Source organism: Sipha flava, unplaced genomic scaffold (assembly GCF_003268045.1).
Source record: "Sipha flava isolate LNK unplaced genomic scaffold, YSA_version1 36_pilon_pilon, whole genome shotgun sequence".
NCBI classification, from domain to species: Eukaryota; Metazoa; Arthropoda; class Insecta; order Hemiptera; family Aphididae; genus Sipha; species Sipha flava.
The window spans coordinates 3,936,801-3,957,448 of NW_020273076.1; the positions used below are offsets into that span (position 1 = coordinate 3,936,801).

The following is a 20,648-nucleotide window of genomic DNA, read 5'->3' on the forward strand; positions in this document are numbered from 1 at the left end:
GAAATACGAAATAGAACAATAATTATTATAGTATACCCGCATGTATATTAGTGACAATCATATTTAAAAATAATGCGATTGTTTCTCATTCATGTATCTAATTTTGACAGCAATGAGAAATTAATCTCTGCGTGTTTCACCAGCCAGTTACCACCGTCGCCCAGTTTTATCAGTCGAATCGTTAACGATTTTGTTAGATTATGTGCGATTTTTAATGGGGGAAGTGGGGGCGTTTTATTAGGTTACTCGGTTATATGCAGTTCGCGCGCGACCACGCTATCTAGTCCAGCCGAAGGCCAAAGGTCATTAATGGTTAGTCAACGGCTGTCGGGTGGCGAGTCGCGCCTTGTATACCTATATACAGATTTGCGAACGTGCGTTTTAAAATATGAAAAAAAAATGAAACCAAATGTATGTTGAAAAGCTGCTCGCTACTACCGTAGCGAATATTATTACACTCTGTACAATTTACAGGTGCAATGGCGGTAGTAGCGGCACACATTAAGACGAACATGTTTCTTTATTTGAAATTGATTTCCATGCACAGCCGATTGAAAACAAACATAATTCAATAGCAGAGCAACGGCGGTGGCTTATACGTGAGATTAAGTACGATTTGGCACCGTGCGCGTTTTTTTGTTAACGATGTAACGTGACAACTCGGTGTGCGCGGACTCGAGTGCCACATGGTCTGGTGAAAGAGTAAAAATAACAACACGGTCGTGTACAACAACATAATATTATCCGCAACGGTTCCACGAACTTTGTACGCAGGAAATTAACGACGTCTCATAGAACGTGTCCAAGGGAAATTTGAAAAACATTAAACTACCATCTCTCTCTCTCTTTCACTCGCTCGAGTTTACTCACGTTTCGAAATCATCTATTTATAAAATTCCTGTAAAACGGTCTGTTGTTGCATCAACGATTTCGGAAAGGTTACGATTCATGTGGGAATAAGCGTTCAAGATCATGTATATGTATATATATCAAATCTTTTTTCCATATTGGCACCGGTCGTCAGGTACAGAAGAGTTAATTAAAGCCGGTTAAAGGGTTCCTCATTCCCTTGGTAGTAATAATTATATTCAGCACTGTAGAGCTATGCCGGCGTCCTATCCTAAGTGTTATCTTCCAAGTGTTTAGCTAAGAAATGCTTAAGAATTTCTGTTTGCTCTGTGCATGTGACGAAATGCAATCGAATAGATCAATGCTCGAAAAAAATTATACACATAAATTGGACTCACTTATATAATAGGTAAAATATGTTCTAGTCGGTGTTAATGTGTTTTATTTTTCTTATAACTTAATGAGTTGGATGCATATAAAGAAACTAGGATCTAGAAATTAAACACAGTTAACTTGCGATGTAACGAAAATCTCGATATAACGGATGAAATTGTCGTTCCCTAGAAAATTTCATAATATAACGATTTGTAATTCGCAATGTAACGAATTTTTACAATTTTGGAGCTTAATATTAATCTTTGGATGCCTCCGTCTTCATGTTAATTACAATCAGCAGAGACATGATATCGACTACAGTGCATTTTTTGACATTTTAAATTTGGACAAGTAATTGCTAGGACTATTTACCAGATTACTGTTATTTAAAAAAAAAAAATATATATACGTAATTAAATAATGATTCATGAATGTATGTATTAATTTTTACTAACTACGTATAACTATGCATTTATATACCTATTTATTTTCTGATATATATTTACACGTATAAAATATAATAAATATATGAAAATATGTATTATTGAATGAAAATTAATATGTATTTGTAGTGTGTTGATTTAAATTTCGTTAAAACAAATTTTGTTTAATAACATGATACTACGAATTTTCGGTATACCGAACTTTTTCCTCGGTCCCTTGAAGTTCGTTATGTCGGAAGTTGACTATATACTGAGATAAAAGTGAAACTATTTTTAATCCTTATGAAAATATTTTTCAAAAAGCCATTCAACATACTGAAATTCAAATGTTCCATAAGTTTCATTTAGTCAATGTTTATCAATGTAAAATCTAGTTATTGTTCAATAATGTCAAATTTCTGAACAACTGAAATTATAACTTCTGCAGATTTTTTGTTCGGTTTTCACAATTATTATTGTCTTATTTAGACTTATAACTAGAGACCGGATTTATATACGCTTTAAACCTTAGAAATAAGATGTTTCTATGCTCTATAATTTCATCAAAATATTCCTTTATATGCAGAAATATTCTTTTATGAAAAAAAATATTCTTTTTCATAAAAATGTTTTAAATACTGAAAAAACAAATAATAATAGTAGTTTATAAAATGTAGGAAATTTTCGGCTTTTTAATTTACCAAGGCATACACTAAAACCTGATACTTAATACACTATTATTTAGTAGTAATAGTACACTTAAGACTTAACAATAATTAGAATGTTTAATGAATTTGTAAAGATTATTTGATATCTGTATTCTGTAACCCGTGATATCAGTATATCACAGATAGAGACGTTAGCGTAGTCTACGTATATGCGCAGAAGCATAGGACAATGAAGTGTGTGGATCACGATAAGTGCTACGTAGAACGCGGGAACTATTACCATGGTTCGTCTATAAAAATAAGATAAGAGAATATATATAGAGAATAATAATTTTTAATTGACTTTTTTATCAATGTTAAGTTCTTATCAATATTCCTTTTGTGAAGATAAATAATATATTATAATAAAAAAAAATTTGGGATTTTTTTTATAAACCATTAGATTTTTATAAAATATTCAAATTAAACCCCAATATACCAATATATTCTTAAAACATGTTTTTTACAGAAAATATTCTTTAACCTCAAAATATTCTTTTTTATGCTCTAAAAACTTTTGTATATCAGTTCATAGGTAAATGAATCGTACAGAAAACTTATCCAAATAGAGCTGCATACTCTCAATAAAAATATGTAAAAACATAAAAATCCGGTCTATACTTATAACAAATTTGAAAACATTTTTGACCCATTTTTAACATAAATTTATCATTTTCTCATTTATTGAGAATTATTGTCAATTCGTACCTCGTGGCAGGGAAAAATTATTTATCAACGATTCTTAGGAATCAGCCGTTATTGACAGTCGCTTTTTTCCAATAATTTGTAACAATGTTATATTTATTTTTGGAATACATGATTTTAGAGTATTCCTATTATTTTTTTTCCAACCAAAAGTAAACTAAAAATGACTAAACGTGTTGTAAACATGTGCAATAGTCGTTTCATAGTATAATGGTACGTAAAGAATAATTATTCTCAACATTTGGTATTAAATACAAATTAAGTGCACTAATATGTTTTGCATTTATAGTTTAATTTTCTCATTAACGGGTTTTATATATAATATGTTAGTTAATTGCTTTGAAATCAAAATCTTGTGTTCAACTAACCACCACCGTCGACACCGATGTTTGTGGTGCGTCCGTTTCATTTTCAATTTAAAACCAATTATCAACGATATAAAACTTGTACTGTAATATATAGATACAGCAGTGGATATAATTTATACTGTATCTGCGGATTTTCTCGTTAATAACGTGATTTGACTTGTTTATTTCGTAATTTTGATCGATAAATAGAACATTTCATATATATATATTATATTCGCTATAATATGATAAAGAAATTCCTAGGTTTAAACAGGTAAGAGGCTAAATGTATGTATAAAATTGTCTCCAAAAGTTCTAATACCAGACGACGACGTGTTGTCGTTGACTTATCGAGTGAGGTCATACACGTCCTTAGACTCTCCTTCGGGATTTCGATGCGGTTACCGGATAAATGAAGGACTCTTTTTTGATGACTGTGATCAGTACCATATTTATTCACTATGCACATTAAAAGAAACATGACTTGCTCATTATTTCCTAAACCGTTCGATATCCTGTGAATGTGATTTGCCATATAGACGAGACTATAACGCGTACTTTAATTGAAAATCACGAAATGGTTACAATAAGTCTCGATAAAAATGAGATATGGATGGATATTTATTTTTTTTTTTTTTTTGATCACCAAATATTTTGCAACGACAACGTAATAAAACAAATACTTATGGCCATCACTCCTGTCTCTTGACGCTTCGCGCGAATTCATCGGAAGTAATCGCGCAGTGTTTAATAATGGCAAAATAATTAGACGATGGCGGTTGTGCGAGGACAGTGTTAATCGCGTTACTCGAAAACCGAATTATCGTCATCAAAGGCGCCATCTTTCGCAACACTGACATCATCATTATCGTTGTTAGTTTTTTATACTTATATTATGCACTTGTTCACTCACTTCACTGCCGTTCAGAGAGTAGGTACGAATAATAATAATAATAATATTAGTCATAACTTTTAAAAAAATTAAATAAAAAATTCGTTCTGCGATTTATTTCCAAGGAACGACGTATGTGTAATATTTTATATGCTTATATTATTTGTACGTATGTACTTACTGTTAAAACATGACCGACCCATGTGCGCACACGTACGAATATAAAGTTTACATGTTATAATTACTTTCTTAATCATCACTAAACGAGTCTGATGTACTCAAAAAACGTACGTGTAGCGTATACACATTATAATATAATACATATTATGTGTTTTTTTATTTTTATTTTTTATTTTTTCCTGACAAAATTATCGGGGTTCTTAACACTTTTTAGGTATGTAGATTTGAATTTTGAACGTTTGTATATCAGTTATCATTGATCACAGAGCCGTAACCCGTGGGGGGGGGGACAAGTCCTGGTCTAGTAAAATGTAAAGGGAGTCTCTTTAAAGTTCAGTTTTGAAATATGAATAAATTTAAGTAAACAAAATTAACTTGAATTTATATTTAAACGATATTATACAGGATTCATTTTCAGTTATTCTATTTTCTAAATAGTTATAACTGTAATTTATTATGGTTATTTTCGGAGTGCGAGAATGACAATGATTTTATACAAATTTACGTAGAAATTCACCATCGCAAGTATCGACGCGACAACATACAAGTTCTTACTTTCTATGGCTGTTTATAAATTACCTAGGAATAAATAAATACAATTTAATTTAATAGTTAATTAAATAAATTACATTTTAATTAAACGTGGTCTCCTTTATTACATTATTGAGAACTTAATTATTATTTTATTTAACTTATTAAAAATGTAATTCATTGTATCGATGTATTTAAATTACTATGATTGATAAATGTTTAGAAAACTATATTTACCAACATTTTGAAATTTAGTGTGTATTTATTTATCATAATCGTATGTTACTGTAATGATTGAAGGACCCCTGAATTAATTTGTCCCAGATCCTAAGAATCCTTCGAACAGCTTTGATTGGTCAATTAGTAAAATTATCAGGCTTAATTTATTATGTTGTATATATTTACAACAGATAATATATAGTATATAGGGATACCTATCAATAACTCTTGATCTTCGATAAATAATTTAATACATGTAGATGAACGTAGTAAAACTGGAAACGGAGTTTATTCGTTTGGTACGTTTTTCTTAACAATGTTTATGTTTGTAGTGTAGTTGTTAATTATATAAAATATATTATTATCACTGGACGTCTACGGTTATTATTAATTGATTATTAAATTATACATTATAAGACATTTCTTGTCTGCACGGTATTTTCCGCAATTATTCGTTTCTTACACTTTATACGAGTTCGAAAAAAGAAAAAATTACGTTCAAGAGACACGGGCATTCGTAGAGTTTACGATTTATTCGTTACATTTCCTCTAGGACTTACAGATGGCGAATTTTTTAACTCGGCACTGTGCATTTTCGCAAACTGTTCAGTTTCGAATTAGATCCCTTAGGAGAATTGTCATTGTCTAAACGTTTTCACGACGGAAGAAATCATATTCTAAATCAAAGTGACATTGGAATTATTTGTCGAAAATAAAATATACATCGTGTGACGACGTCGCAGAGAATCGCGTCCGGCAACAAAAACGTGTTCAACAGTATCGAAATTGAGAAGAACTTTGCAGTGACCGATATGGTAATAAATGCTGGTGAATTATATTATTATTCGAGCAATTAAATTTCGTTATATTTTCACCGGTCTGACGAACCGCTCACGTAGCTTAACACTATACAAGAGTTAGTGCCGGCCCTAGAAGGCGATCGCACCGGGTTCCGCGCTTGTATGGGGCCCTACAAATGATGTATTACGAATATCACTTTATCTATAAATAGTCCCAGTACGCGAATCGCAATCTTTATAGTCGCGTGTGGTTTTCTCAGGAAACGAGTTGTTATTGACTAAAATTAAGACGGTACCAATTACTTGAAGTGTTGTGCGAGCATAAAATTGTTTATTGTTGACGACCGTTTAAAATATAGTTCTAGTATATATTTAGTTATATAATAACATGAACATAGATTTCTACAAACAATTAATAAATTAGTATATTTCCCTGCTAAATTCTGCTCCGGGCCCCGAAAATCGTCTAACCAACATTGACAAGACTTGAACAGTATATATACTCACGTTGATATTTTTCGTTTTTAATCTATTGAATTCATATAAGTCAGTATTAAATCGGTATATTATATTTAAAATGTAAAAAAAAAAAATAAAAAAAAAAATAAATAAATATTAATTAAGCAAATATTAACAAGCCAAAAAAGTGTCATTATTGTACCATTTGCTATCTATAACTTTCTCTAGTTTTTGCTCTATTCTATCACATTTAGTTTTGTTGATATTAGGAATGTGCCATATGTTTTCATAAAATAATATATAATAATTTATTATAGCCTTGTGCAGAGTTATTATGTTTAACACATGTTTTTTGTGTTGATAATAATTTTTAAATAATTTAGGGTTATTGTTAAAACTATGGGATATGTATTATACATCTAAGAACTTAGCAATCAGGATATAGTAAATGTTAAAAAAATATTAAACTATTTTAAAAATGTTAAGCTACGATGAGGGGTGTAGCTTGGTAAGGAAAACGGGGATGCACGGAGGCGTACATTTTTAGAGGATGTAACTTTTGTAGTATATGTTAACATCTATTATATACTACTAGTTCAATATTTTTAATTTTTGTAATTATAATGTATTTAAATCTCAATAAGTATGATTGTATGCTAATTATAAGAAAAAATTGTAGGGAAGAGTATTTATTTAATTCTTTGTTTATGATAGGGCGTAATTTTAACATTTCTCCGGTTGTAAAAATTCCTAGTTTTGCCTCTGGTTAAGAGTTATTACTAAGTAATTATACACAACACATGAAACACGAGTGACAAACTGTTAATATTTATACAATAATCACAATAACTGATTAAGTGATAGACGAAGACGATCGTTTTGACCGTGTAGCCACGATACCGTATAAGAATACCATAAGCTATATTGATATACTTTAGTATACCGTATTACCACAGAATAGATAGAATATTAGGTAATTGAAATTATGTTATTAGCAATCGTGCATTGTACAATATTATTGATATGGAATTTATCGGACATCGCTAGTTAGTATGTACGCTGTGCTTCGGTGCTTCATAAGATTACTGCTTGATAATCATAGATTGGGAATTACTCGTTTTTAAACTTTTTTAAAACGCGCTCAAAAAAATTTAATAAAAACATGATAATTTTAAAAGAAATAACCGACAAAAACCGTTTTAACAAAATAAAACATAACAACTGTCGCCTTGTGTTTTATATTTTTGTCAAATAAATGTGGGTGGTTTTGATTGATAAGTTCTATAGAATATTGATGATAAGGCGAGCAGAATATTTGTATCGAAAACAGTTGAGTGAAAATAAAATAATAACCGGCGTAGTGTGAAGGCGTCACAGTGACCTAAAACTCATTTGTTCAGTACGTTTTTATTAGTACGTATTTGAACATTTTTTAATTTTTTTTTTTTTTTTTTATAACGTCACCTTTTGTTTACTTTGGGGTATAAACTATTGCTTAAGTATTTCAAACTCAGCGATAAGCCTACCCTCCGGCGTCTCAAGCGCGGCCGTCCACATGATGCCCTTTCTCAACACCAATAAAACATAAAAAAAAAAAAAAAACACCTTGTTCAACTATTTATTATTATGTCATATTTGTAACTTGTTTATTTATCTATGTAAATTACTGTATTTTTTGTATTTATAATTTGCTTATAACAATTATTGCATGTTAAAAATGTCTTTATATCAATAAATTAGATGACCTTGATGTCAGTAACACTTTATTAATAATAATAAAAAAAAAAAAAAAAGTATAAACCGGGTATCGTCGAGATATTGTCTTTGTTTAACCGTGTTAAACTTGCGTACGGGCGTCGTATACCTGTGCAGTACCTGCGCATTGTGTTACACAGCTTTCATTCATCTCCGTCCGCTTTGCAGGCGGGGAGTAACTCCACTGCGATCACAAACTACGTATACTATGCACGCTTGCTTGCAAACGCGCACAATGTATATTCCTTACATGGTTTGGTTCCATTATCAGACGCGTTACACAGCCTACGCCCGGTGCAGCAACACAACGGTACACCGCTGTCGCCGTGTTTCGACCATACAAGTCTAACAACTCGTTCACGATTGCTGCCGCCTCCGCACCCCTTCGCGATCGATGGCGCCGAGAACTGCAGTATTCTGCTCATCTTGCGGTTTTGTTCGCTACGTAACGTTCTCGCTCGATCCGTTACGTATGCGCATGGACACGTGCTGTTGCGCTACCGGTCGTACAGAAATTGTCACGCGTGCGCGTGTCTTCTTAATCCGCAGTCTCTATAATTTAACGATTGGTTTGCGACCATTTCCTCGATTCTCTTTCGTCGATCTTTAATCCTTGGTGGTACGAATTAGATTCTTAGTCTTCCATAACTTGGCTATGTTTTAAATCATCGTAATAATTTCATAACAAGCACTTATTACTAATGATGTTATACGTACGGTTTGTGCACTAAATGTTGCTTATTCTCCTCGTACCCAATGCCACAACGACGGTGTCGGTCGTAGTTGTAAAAACGTAAGGGTCTACTATAGACTCTATAGTAACGGAGCGTCGGCGAGTCGCATGAATAACGCATGCATTGTTGTGCAGCGTGTACTCTCTGCTGGCCATCATATGTGGATTTATATGGGGGAGACTAAGGGGTTTTAGCCTCTTTTTACTTTGAACGTGTTATACATTACGTAAATATGTAATAAATACTTGTTAATAATGTTTAGTCGTGATATAGAAAATCGGTACATTTATAATTAAATGGTAAAACTAAAACATTTTATGCCAAGTAATTGTAGGGCAGTGGTTAAGGAATCGTTAGGAGATTGTCCCTTGATTGATGCGAAGAAAAGGAAGACGCGTTAATGGAAAATCTCGGGCTGTTACTTATCCGACTACATCGTCATCAACGTGCTTGGCGCAAATATTCAATTCGTCCAGCGTATGAGTGTGTACTTGAAATCTAGTTTGACAACAGGTGATTCGCGGGGGCGATTTCCGGTGCTCCGGACGATGACGGCGGCGGAGAAGAACTTATAATATTCTATATATAGTGTATTGTACATACACTCACACATATATTAAAACCATGTGTATACTGGTTATTGTGGTACAGGAGAATGGCGACGGTAGGCCCCCACGCGACCGGAAACTCGCGAAGGCGCCGTTGCACTTTCGATACATTACTATCATCATCTCCTTGCGCCTGACCGTAAATATGTGTACGCGCGGGCATGCCGGTGTTACCGCGCCGTGACCACGGTTATTAACCCGTTCGGAAAGCATCGTCGCCGCATTTAATATGTATATTGTAAATCGTATTTTCCATTCATCATTGTATAACAATATAGAATACGCGGAAGACGTTCTTCCTGCGCGCACTTCCCACGCAAAAAAAAAAATCATGTATAATATTATAATATAGGCCATCTGATCGTCGTTGCCCACCGTCGCACTGCGATAAGTTCCCATGCACTACGGCGGAGACGATTGATCGTTGTTGTGTTATGTCGCTCATCACATCAGGTCGTTTTCATTTACATGTTAATGTACGATGACCACTCGTCCGCGCGTTTCTCCTTTTCACGACACCGTGATTGCATGTGTTATACGCAGGGACGGTGCTAAGGTAGGACAAGTGGAACATTTGTCCAGGGCCTCGCGCATTGAGAATATTATCCAGGCCTCGCGTTGCTCATACACGAGAGGATTTTATCACAGATTTGGTCTGCGGCGGACTAAATCCTCTAAAACGTTCTACCGTATGTGGTGATCAGCGGATCTGTTGCAAATGCAAATTTACTGTTTGTGTTTTCTCCGTAACCGATAAGAAAAACTTACATCGAATAACTGTTCGCCGTCGCCTGCCGCAGCTCCCGTTGTTTATACAAAATAATTATAAATAGAATTCTTGTATGTATGAATTTTGTTATTATTTTATCTAATTTTTTTTTTCACTTGGCAAATAAACGATCAGAAACTAGCAAATCATTTTTCACTGAATAACAACCGGCAACAGCAGTTAGGCACTCAGGCGTTAGCAACAATTTTTATCATTATTTGAAATACAAATTTTAATTATTTTATCTTGTTTATCTAGGAGTTAGTCTATCGCACACCAAAAGGGCAAAATTATGTTAGTCAACTAAAAACGATTTGTTTTATATATACGCATATCAGTTAGTCAAGTCAAAACAAGAAAATTAAAACTTTAAACATTAGGGTGGTCCTTATGAATTAAAGTTGACATTTTTGTCGGGATGACCCTGAATATTTTTAAGAATATTGTATTATAAACTTATGCAAGAAAAATACAAACATCGCGGACTTCAATATTTTTGTAGGTTATTAAATAAAATTCTTCTTTATACAAAATATTTTTAAGCTTTACATTGCTTTCACCATCCATTGTGCATTATGAAAGACACCTAGAATTCGAATAGAATTACCATAATAAGATTTACCACCCAGAAATGTAATTGATAAATTTAATAATTCGTTGTAATCTTCTCTTGGTTTATTTTCGGTTATTCTTGCATTATAATATTTAATAATATCTTCTGTTACATAATTTAATTTTAACGTTACATATTTATCCTCAATATCGGGTTTTATATTCTGAAGCTTAGTCTGAGATAAATTTTGCTGACATTTTTTTTTAAATTAAGTTATGCGTATTAGGGCCAGTAGATTGATTTTTATAAAATATACTTCTAAAAATTATTTCAAATATATGATGTCTACAAGGCAAATAGAGAAGTTCCTTTTCAAACTTTTGTTTTAAAAGAACACACGCTCCTTGCAATCTTCTCATATTTCAAGATGTCGTATCACAACAAATATCTCTACAATTTTCAATATGACTGCACTCTATTAATGTATTATAAACAGCTACAGTTTGGTCTTTACCCATTCCTGATTTTATAAAAGACATAACAACTGTTCACTTCTATCGAAACTGATTACTATAGGAAGTTTGACGACATTTTCCATCGAAGTGAATCATAACTTTACCAATGTCTTTTTTTCGGAAATTTTTAGGTAGTTTTTTTTTACGTTTTCTGCCCTTAAATATTTACAACAACGATAAATTGATGACCCATTTATTACTCAATATCAGTAATATCAACTTGTGCCGAAAGAAGTTTTTCTAAACTTACCTCAAAACGTACTTGTGAAATAAATTAAGCCAAGAGTAACTTTCAGATTGCACTTATATTTACTCAACAAGAAATATCTAACAACATTGACTATCAAAATCTTTTGGAAACTTTCGGTTTAAAAAAATTAAGAACATTTTTTTCATAATTACTCCTATGATAAAGATTGAAATAATTTTGATTTAGGACCTCGTAATAGTGTATTGTCCTGGATCTCGCAGACCCTGGAGTCGTCCCTGGTTATACGGTATGTTGTGAAGTTTTTGTTCCCTCCAAAAGCTCTTACCGTTGCATTTCAACAAAAATAAGTCTCTAAAAAAGAAAAAAATATATATATTTCCTTTTCTGCTCTATTAAATACCAACATGATTTTCGTGTTTTCGAAAACGGTGCATGTGTGTCACAAAAATAATCATATAGTGATATTCATACGGAAAACAAAGTTCATGAAATATAATAAAAATTCTCAACAATACAATTTGAGCTTTCATCGTGCGTTCTAAGTGCTAATAAATTGATTATAATAATACTTATTGTTTTTGATATTTATAATAGTTGTATATAACTGATAATGTATATTTTATAGAATATCCGACTTGTTTGTACAGTGTGTTTCAAACTGATTCATCTGATTTCATAAAATTATATTTCTTGCAAAATTTAAATAATCAGGTTAGAACAAGTTTTACTAATTAGTCAATTACATTAAGTTTTATGTATAATATTTACAAATGATCGATGTATCGATTATATTAAGTTTAAGGTATAATATTTAAAATGAAAATGATACGATAGGAAAACTGTTCTACTTCTTCACCCTTCACAAAAAACAGATGTGCAAAACTCAAGCCTTCTTTCCATCACGCTGTCATGGAGAGCCTGCAACAACTGCATTTTATGCGGTTTATATCTCAGGCGTCTCCGCAAAACACACCAAACTGGAACTTGTCTGAGGAATAGCAAATTGTGTGTGTATTTTTTTTTCTTTTGTGTGCGCGTGGGCGTTTTCTTTAAAGTCACACAATTTACTTAATTGGAATGGACTGTAATTTAAAATTTCAATTACCTACGTTTTAACACACTTATCATTTATATATTTATACAAATGGTTTATTACTCAATCGTTTATTATTATAATTATACCAATACAAAACTGTTAAACCGGTTGCTACTTTCGCCACTTGACAGTTCTTCCTTGTAAATGATTTTCTTCTTCTTAATTTCTAATTTAGAAAATAAGTATAATAAAATAATAAATAATTATGATTTAATTTTCATCCGCCTGTAATAATATTAACCATCATTAACTAATTACTCGACATTACGATGTCCACTGCTGCAGTAATAATGTATACAACATTATCAATGCGGTAATCTCCTTTTTTTCCGTTCATAGTTTGGATTATAGGTAAATATAACAAATTGAATACACTACATTTGATTAGAGTTAATTTAATTCGTATAATGTTAATAAAAACGAATTCGATGTTTCTCACCCGAAGCCCAGAGGATAATTAATAATATGACGACACTGAATGCTCTAAATTTATGTTACAATTTTAAGTATCTTTTTATCACAATTTGTTTAGCTTATTAACTTAAGCCTTATCAGCCGAGGAATTCGGAAATTTAAAATATCGTGTAGTTGTGTAGATTTATCGTGATGAAATAAGATGTTTAAGATGTACAAGATTATATTATTATTCTGATAAGTTATAAATGAGTATTGAATTCCTAGTGTCATCATGACTGCGTATATAACCCCAAAAAATTGATGTTGCATTCACTCGATGCCAATTATACGCAGCGAGTGGTTAACTGCCTGAAATTATATTTATACTATTTCTCGCACAATATACATAACGTGTGTCCAGTAGTGAAATTAATTCATTTGATCTACAATCTGTGTTAATTCTGGTAAATTTTTATGGTAAAATAATATGCTTAGTCGTTAAATAAAATAATTAGCTTATTCCGTATTTGACACAGGTATTAAATGTCGATGTTTTGTGTAGGTACTCATAATATCGGAAGTCGTTTCAAATTGTATACTAGTATGTTTAAGAACAAGACGTAGTTGAATCGTTTAATTTTTCCAACTCGCAGAATAATCACCAGACACAGTTATCTTTTAATTATTATTATTATTATAATATTTTGTTATCGACATTATAGTGCTTTGTGCAAGGAGTGAAAAAAAATCACTAAATTACGTTCTCTTTAAATAGTACTGGGCTATAATTCATTCACAGTACCATTACTATTATCGTATTTTCATTTTTTCTTATCCATGTACAATTCGTTGTAAATAAAGGTATACATTTTTCTGCACGTAGTCCTTCTTAACCTTTGACTCGCCGAGCAGATTTGTATTAATCAATTAAAATATTTATTTTTTTTAAATATTGGATCATCGATCAAGAGCATATATTCTGTTTATTGTGAAAAAAAATCATAACCCAATTATTTTATCTATTTTTTTTTTTTTGCGAAGTGCGATAGTTTTGTATTCGGAGGACATATGAATACCAGAACACGCAGAATGTACAGCGTATGGCTTTTACAATCTCCAATCATATCTTAATATCATATTATTATAACTGTTTTGTGTTCCGTATAATAATTGTTTGAGATTTAAACTAGTATTAAAGTTTTACTAATATATATATATATTAATAGTAATATAGTACTCGAACACACTTTCTTTTCATTTTACTTATAAACTATTGTACACGTATGAAGGACAATAAAAGTTGTAATTTAACTTCTTACTATTAATCATTTTATTCATTCGGTATTTTTAAAAATCAATACCACAGTAACGTAGTAATTGATTCTTCTTTAGCAGGATTCGCTCAATAAAATTCGTGCACAATAATTGCAACAATCGATATAATTAATGTATAGACGGAAAAACAGTATTATTTATATAAAAAATAAATGATATATTCTATGTTGGATTATTTGTTGAGATAATTATAGTAAAAATATTTCTGTGACCGGGATTTATTGTTATATGTATTGCTTAATGCTACATAATAAAAAACAACTTATTCGGTGTACATAAGTAGAAATCAAATCAAAAGACATATGAATAAAAAATAAATAAAAAAGCGTATTATAAATAGATAGTTCAGTTCAGTTGCAGATTATTTAACTATAGATAGGTAACGCTGTTTAATTAATTATGTTGTTTCGAAAACTTTTCCTTGTTAGAGTATATATAATTGCGTTCGAATTCGCGGTATATACCGTCAGTGGTCGATTTTTACTTATATATTATATATATATATATATGTGTGTGTGTGTAATCTCGTAACACGAATATAATATACACTAGCCAGTCCCTACGGGCGTTGCATCACTCCTGACGCTGTTAATTTGTTTTAAAACCTAACCATGGTCGTACGTATGTATGTACGTATATGTTGTGAGTGCGCGTGTGTGTGTACCGTGTGTACAAATAACATGGGAAGAAGTTATTTAAACGATTCATAAAAACAAAATAAAATTATTATGACTGTTTTGACATGGCTTGAAATGTGAATGAAATCCGAGAAGAGGGTCCACGTACCACTCACATACATCCACACCACAATATACATACGCACAATCATACATATGCATATAAAATGTTATCCAGCCACGACAGACATCGAACATCAAAGTGGACGGTCGGCGTGTTGTAGGGTTTAAACTTTCCGACGTTTCGAGTCGATCGCTTGGCTAGGACGGTGGTTAGTGGTATTTTTGTTGCCCCACGAAAGACCCAACGTATACATACGTATACGTATGAATATAATATTTATGAAACTGCCCGTGACGAATCTCGAATGACTACCACCCCGAGAGCAACGTCCGAGAGTTATATTATAATATTATTATATAAAGTACATGTGTGCGCGTATGTATATATATATATACATACGTATATGTCTATTTTTGTGTTCGTATGTATAGTTACAGTAGGTGCGCTTTTGGCTCTCGGAACGACCGTGACAGCAGCAGCAGCTTACGTTGATAAAACACCTCGTATCCTAGTCACGAAACGATCGGCGGAAAACGTGACGGAACGCTCAACCCGAACTCTTCCCTTCTTTGTCTAAGCCGTTCACCGATGTCTGTTTCATTCTATGTTGCCATAGCAAGACATGTTTCCACCGGCACAAATCGCCATTTTATTAAAATAATGCCTCCAAATTTCTTCAGGTCGAATATTTACTTAACAAATTACCGTCTCCGTTGATGATTTAGTTGGGTGTTTTTTTTTTTTGTGTATAAGATCATTCGAATATATTAATATATGTATATATTATTTGCAAGTCGCGAAGGAAACTTTGAAATAACTATTAACTTTGTTAATATTTTTATATATTTTTTCTGATATTTCGTGAGGGGAAAGGGTTGAATATTATAGTGTTGTAGAGTAAAATTAAAGCAATATCTATAACTTATTTTTAAAATTAAATTTACAAAATATATTCAAAATAGGTACATGATAAAATATAATAGTATTATTATTTTTAAAGTGACATATAATTTTTAATAAAAAAATTATAATTTTATACAAAATATTACGTATATATATTTATAAATTTCTTTTTTGAAACACTTTATTGGTAGTATAATTAAGTATGGCACACATTGTACTCACAATTGCTGCACAGTAGGTTAAAATTTGTTCTCTCGAATTTTATGTCATAACTCATGAACTACCATAGATAAAATGATTTAACTTGAACCAAATGAAACTATGCGATATTATCTATCCATATGTTATGATATAGTCCATACATATATAAATTATATACGGAAATAAAAGCAATACAAAATCATTAGTCACTAATTAAAATAATTTTAAGTTACGAGAAAAAAATATTTTAGGTTATTTCTCGTACCACTATGCTGAAAATGTGATGCTTGAGGCGCGGGACAAACGGTATCTCATCATACTTGAAAGAGTAATATTGTTTGAAATAAATATTTTCATTTAGAAAACATTATTCACGTTATCTTTGGCAATACACGAAAGCTAGACGTCTAATATTAGTCGTTCTTTTTGGATTAATTTTTTCGGACTTTGAATCGCTATTATTTTTTTTTTTTTTACGTATATTGAATGCGTACACACCTAGTGCTTATTAATGTATACGTATATACGTTACCATATATATATATATATAATACTGGTCGAATATCGACCAGTAATTTTTTGTTCGTTACTATAAATTGATTATTCAATTCGGTTGGAATTTGTTTTTTTCACGAAACAATATGCTCGCAACTGACATTTTGACCTAACGTGTGTTGTTCAGATTACAATAATTAAAAAAATAAAAATAAAATGACGTATACCTTACGTACCGCGATAAAGTTTAAAACGTGGTGCCACGGACTTATCTTTCGTGTACGTACAGCATGTGCTATCAACTTTCAGTTAGGTTACAAAACAATAAGTGTGCGGTCATATTATAGTATTATATTCGATTCCGATAAGAAAAATCCGAAAAGTTGTTCGGTAAATCGCGCGCTTAACCAGTAATAATCAACTCTCTCGGTCAGAGTAAAACGAAACCCGGTCGGAAAACAGTTACGGTTATCTAGAATTGTTCACATTTTTCCGCTGTCCGGCCCAAAAAACGTGTCACCACCCTATACAATGTGTTCATTTGAGACGTAGATTTCGATTATACGAAACGAGCGTGTATCGTGTAACTACAATGTTAATACGTGAGATAGAATCGTTTCCCGTAAAGTTTTTCGTGCGCACGCACAATATATTCCACGATAGAATTCAAGTAGGGAAACGAGTTATTTCAACGACATTTAAAAAAAAAAATAATAATAATAATGCGTCCCAATACGCCGAATACGTCGCAGGAACGCGTAATTAATATCAAAATATGGTTATAAATGGAATCGTGCGAAAATCTCGTGGCGCGCGCAGAATATTTTAATGACTAGTGCACGCTGTAATTTTATCGTCAACAACGTCATCGTCCGACAATAAAACCGACCGAAATTCCATTGGATGCGCTCCTCTATCGCCTCTGACGCCGCCACTCTTTTAGAACTCCCCGACGTTTGGGTGGTTGCCATTAGAAATGGATTTCCAGCGCGAAGCACTCTAAAGCGTTTTTCAATTAACAAATGATAACATTTCCTTTGAGATGCGAATGTCCGAATCGTCCAGAAATTATGCTGTACAAAACAACCACGGGATAGGGCAATTTTCGTTTTATTTCATAAACAAGAGCTAAACAGTTTTTTAACGTGAAATGTTTGATAAAATTATTATAACATGTATTATGATGATGACTACAATCAGTAAAACAACAATATACCGTTACGATCGGACCGCTGTTTACGATGTAGTGAAAAAGTGTGCAATGTGTTGGTTTACGTCCCGTACAATTTATTTAATCGATCAAAAATAGTTTGTTTATTAGTAACTGAGCGTACCACCATATGGCCAGTAGGTTTTTGTTTTTTATACGAAAAAATGTGAAACGGATACATATGTCGCTGAATCACGCTTGTGGGTTTTACAGTTGTTCGTCGTGATGGCTAAAATGCTAAAATTGTTATTGAAAGTACTCGAAATGCACCGAAGAAGAATTATTCAGAAGAATAAGCTGTTTTGCGAGCATTATCTTTCCATGAGGATCTCGGCGGACTGCTTCTGCGCAAACGTATGACGCCAGTAGGACGATTCGCAACGCATCTAAATGTTATGTCACCGTCGTTGGGGGGTTGGGCGACTTTTGTATACGCGGTATGACGCGGAGACATGTTTTTACGTGAAAAAAATTAAAACTTTGATTTGTTGCGAAAAAAACTAATCATAATCGTCTGCCGTAGGAAAGGATATGTAGTGTAAATCTGCACAAGTGCACGTAGGACGTGTTTCCACGGAACGAGATTTCGAATCCCTCCGATTTTACCGTTGCACCACGGAGAACTTGAAATATTCAAACGATACAGGGGCGTATTTAGACACACTTCTAGGGAGGGGCGATTCGAATTTTTTTTTTAATTCAGACTCGACATTTACAAGTAAAATATTTGGTAATATTTAAATCATGCGAATCCATAATATTTGTGGTTTTTGTTTTTTTAATCTAACGCTGGATCCACTTAGAATCGACTTTTGTGTAGTTCTTTTTTAACACCTGTCTGTTACGCTTGTGTTTTATTTGATTTTTTACCAAGTGTGGACCCGACAAAAAGCCCAATTTAATATTCATAGCCACGCGTGATTTCATTTCGTTGTAAAACGATGCACATTGAAAACACATTGAAATGTGTGTCTTACATATAGTCAATTCCTTGAATACGGATTCGGAGGGGGGGGGGGGCTCGCCCCTTGCCCCCCCCCCCCTAATAAAATACGCCCATGAAACGATGAAAATGTAAAAAGGGATGACGAGCGCCACATACATCGTCGTGTTCGTTTCGTCGGTCGTTAAGTTGTCCGTCGGCTGCGACTGAAACGCTTGGCGACAACGTTCTGTGTGTCGGTGCGCGGTGAAAGTATGCGACGGCGGCGACGTGCTTCGCTCGATATGGACAGACGGGGTCCGCTGCCGCCGCACCGATGAGTCATGCACGCGCGCACGCACGTCGCCTACGCGCCCCACGACCCCGCGGGAAAAAAGCGCGCACGCACCACCAACCGTTTGCACCCGGTGTTCCGCAGGATATCAACCTAGTGGAATTTATCGTTCTCCCTTCGTTTACGTTTACGACCCGAGTATACGGTTCTCGGAAGGTTTCCAATGTTTAGTAACTCTTTAACAGGACTTTGTGCGCGCGAAAACGACCACGGCGGCGGTCGATGTGTGTGTGATTCGTGTTTTTTTTCTACTCCTTCTAGATTTAACGCGTGTTTTTGTCGTATTTTCCGTTCGAATGTTGTCGTGACGCTCTTTCCGCCACGTTCATCGTTTTCGATGCTGAAGGGTTTTCGAACTTTCCGGTCGCGTACGACTCTGTTACGGCCCGTGTTGGTTATATTTTCATCTAGTATAGCATATTTCACATTCGTTTGTAGAATATCGATATAATTCTCATCAGCTATATGCGTTGCACTCGTTTATACTTTGGTATATGAACCGACCCTCTGGTCGGTCTTGTCTATCGTATCTGCCAACGAACCGGTAGTTGAAGATATCGGAGATGATATTTCGATTTCAGGTATTAAACATAATTAAAATTTCGTTAAAACCAGTTTAATCAAGTTTTTCAATAATTCAGAAAATTGTTTAAAAAAATAATCTACTCGAAAAAAATGGTTATTGCCATTAAAAAAAAAAAAAAGAAAGTAAATCATATTACGCATGCGCTTACCGTCCTGGTAAAAAATTCTGGAACTGTGTATGTTGATACTACCTTAGATTTCTCGAAAATCCCATTTCAGTATAAGGTCCTCTAACTAAAATATTTATCTCTTACCGTAAAGACACTTTTTTTATTTTTAATAAAATTTCCGGTCATTTGTATTTGTGATTGCAGGCACTCATTCATTTAACCGAGAGTAAATAGGTAAAAGACGAAAAACATAACGTCCGTGTTCAATACGAATGAAAATGCTTTCCGTAGCACCCATTCGACTAGCCCGCTATTAATTAATGAACCTAATGATGTTCGGTTACAATTGTATTACACATATAATAGAAAACCCGTTTTGAGATGACGAATCGTTATGACTTAAGTATACATATTATTATTCCGCGGTATATATTTAGTCAACACCGGTAAAAGCTAAACGACGACGACGCAAAGCGACGAAAGTAAATTTGCACGTACACGAATAAAATTAGTTGTTAAAAAAAAAAAAATCGTATTCGCGCCCATAGACATACTGTCCGATGTCAATTAAGTCGTATAACGTGCGAACAATTGATGTGATATACACGCACCATGAGTGTTTGCGATCCGTCGTTTTGGCCTCGTCAGAGCGTGTTATTCTTCTCGGA

At 33.1% G+C, this 20,648-nt stretch overlaps 1 protein-coding gene across 2 annotated transcripts in view; it reads left to right on the plus strand.

Moving 5' to 3' along the window:
- LOC112687878 overlaps positions 1 to 20,648 on the plus strand; it is a 97,422-nt gene that overhangs the window by 69,817 nt on the left and 6,957 nt on the right. The window lies entirely within an intron of this gene.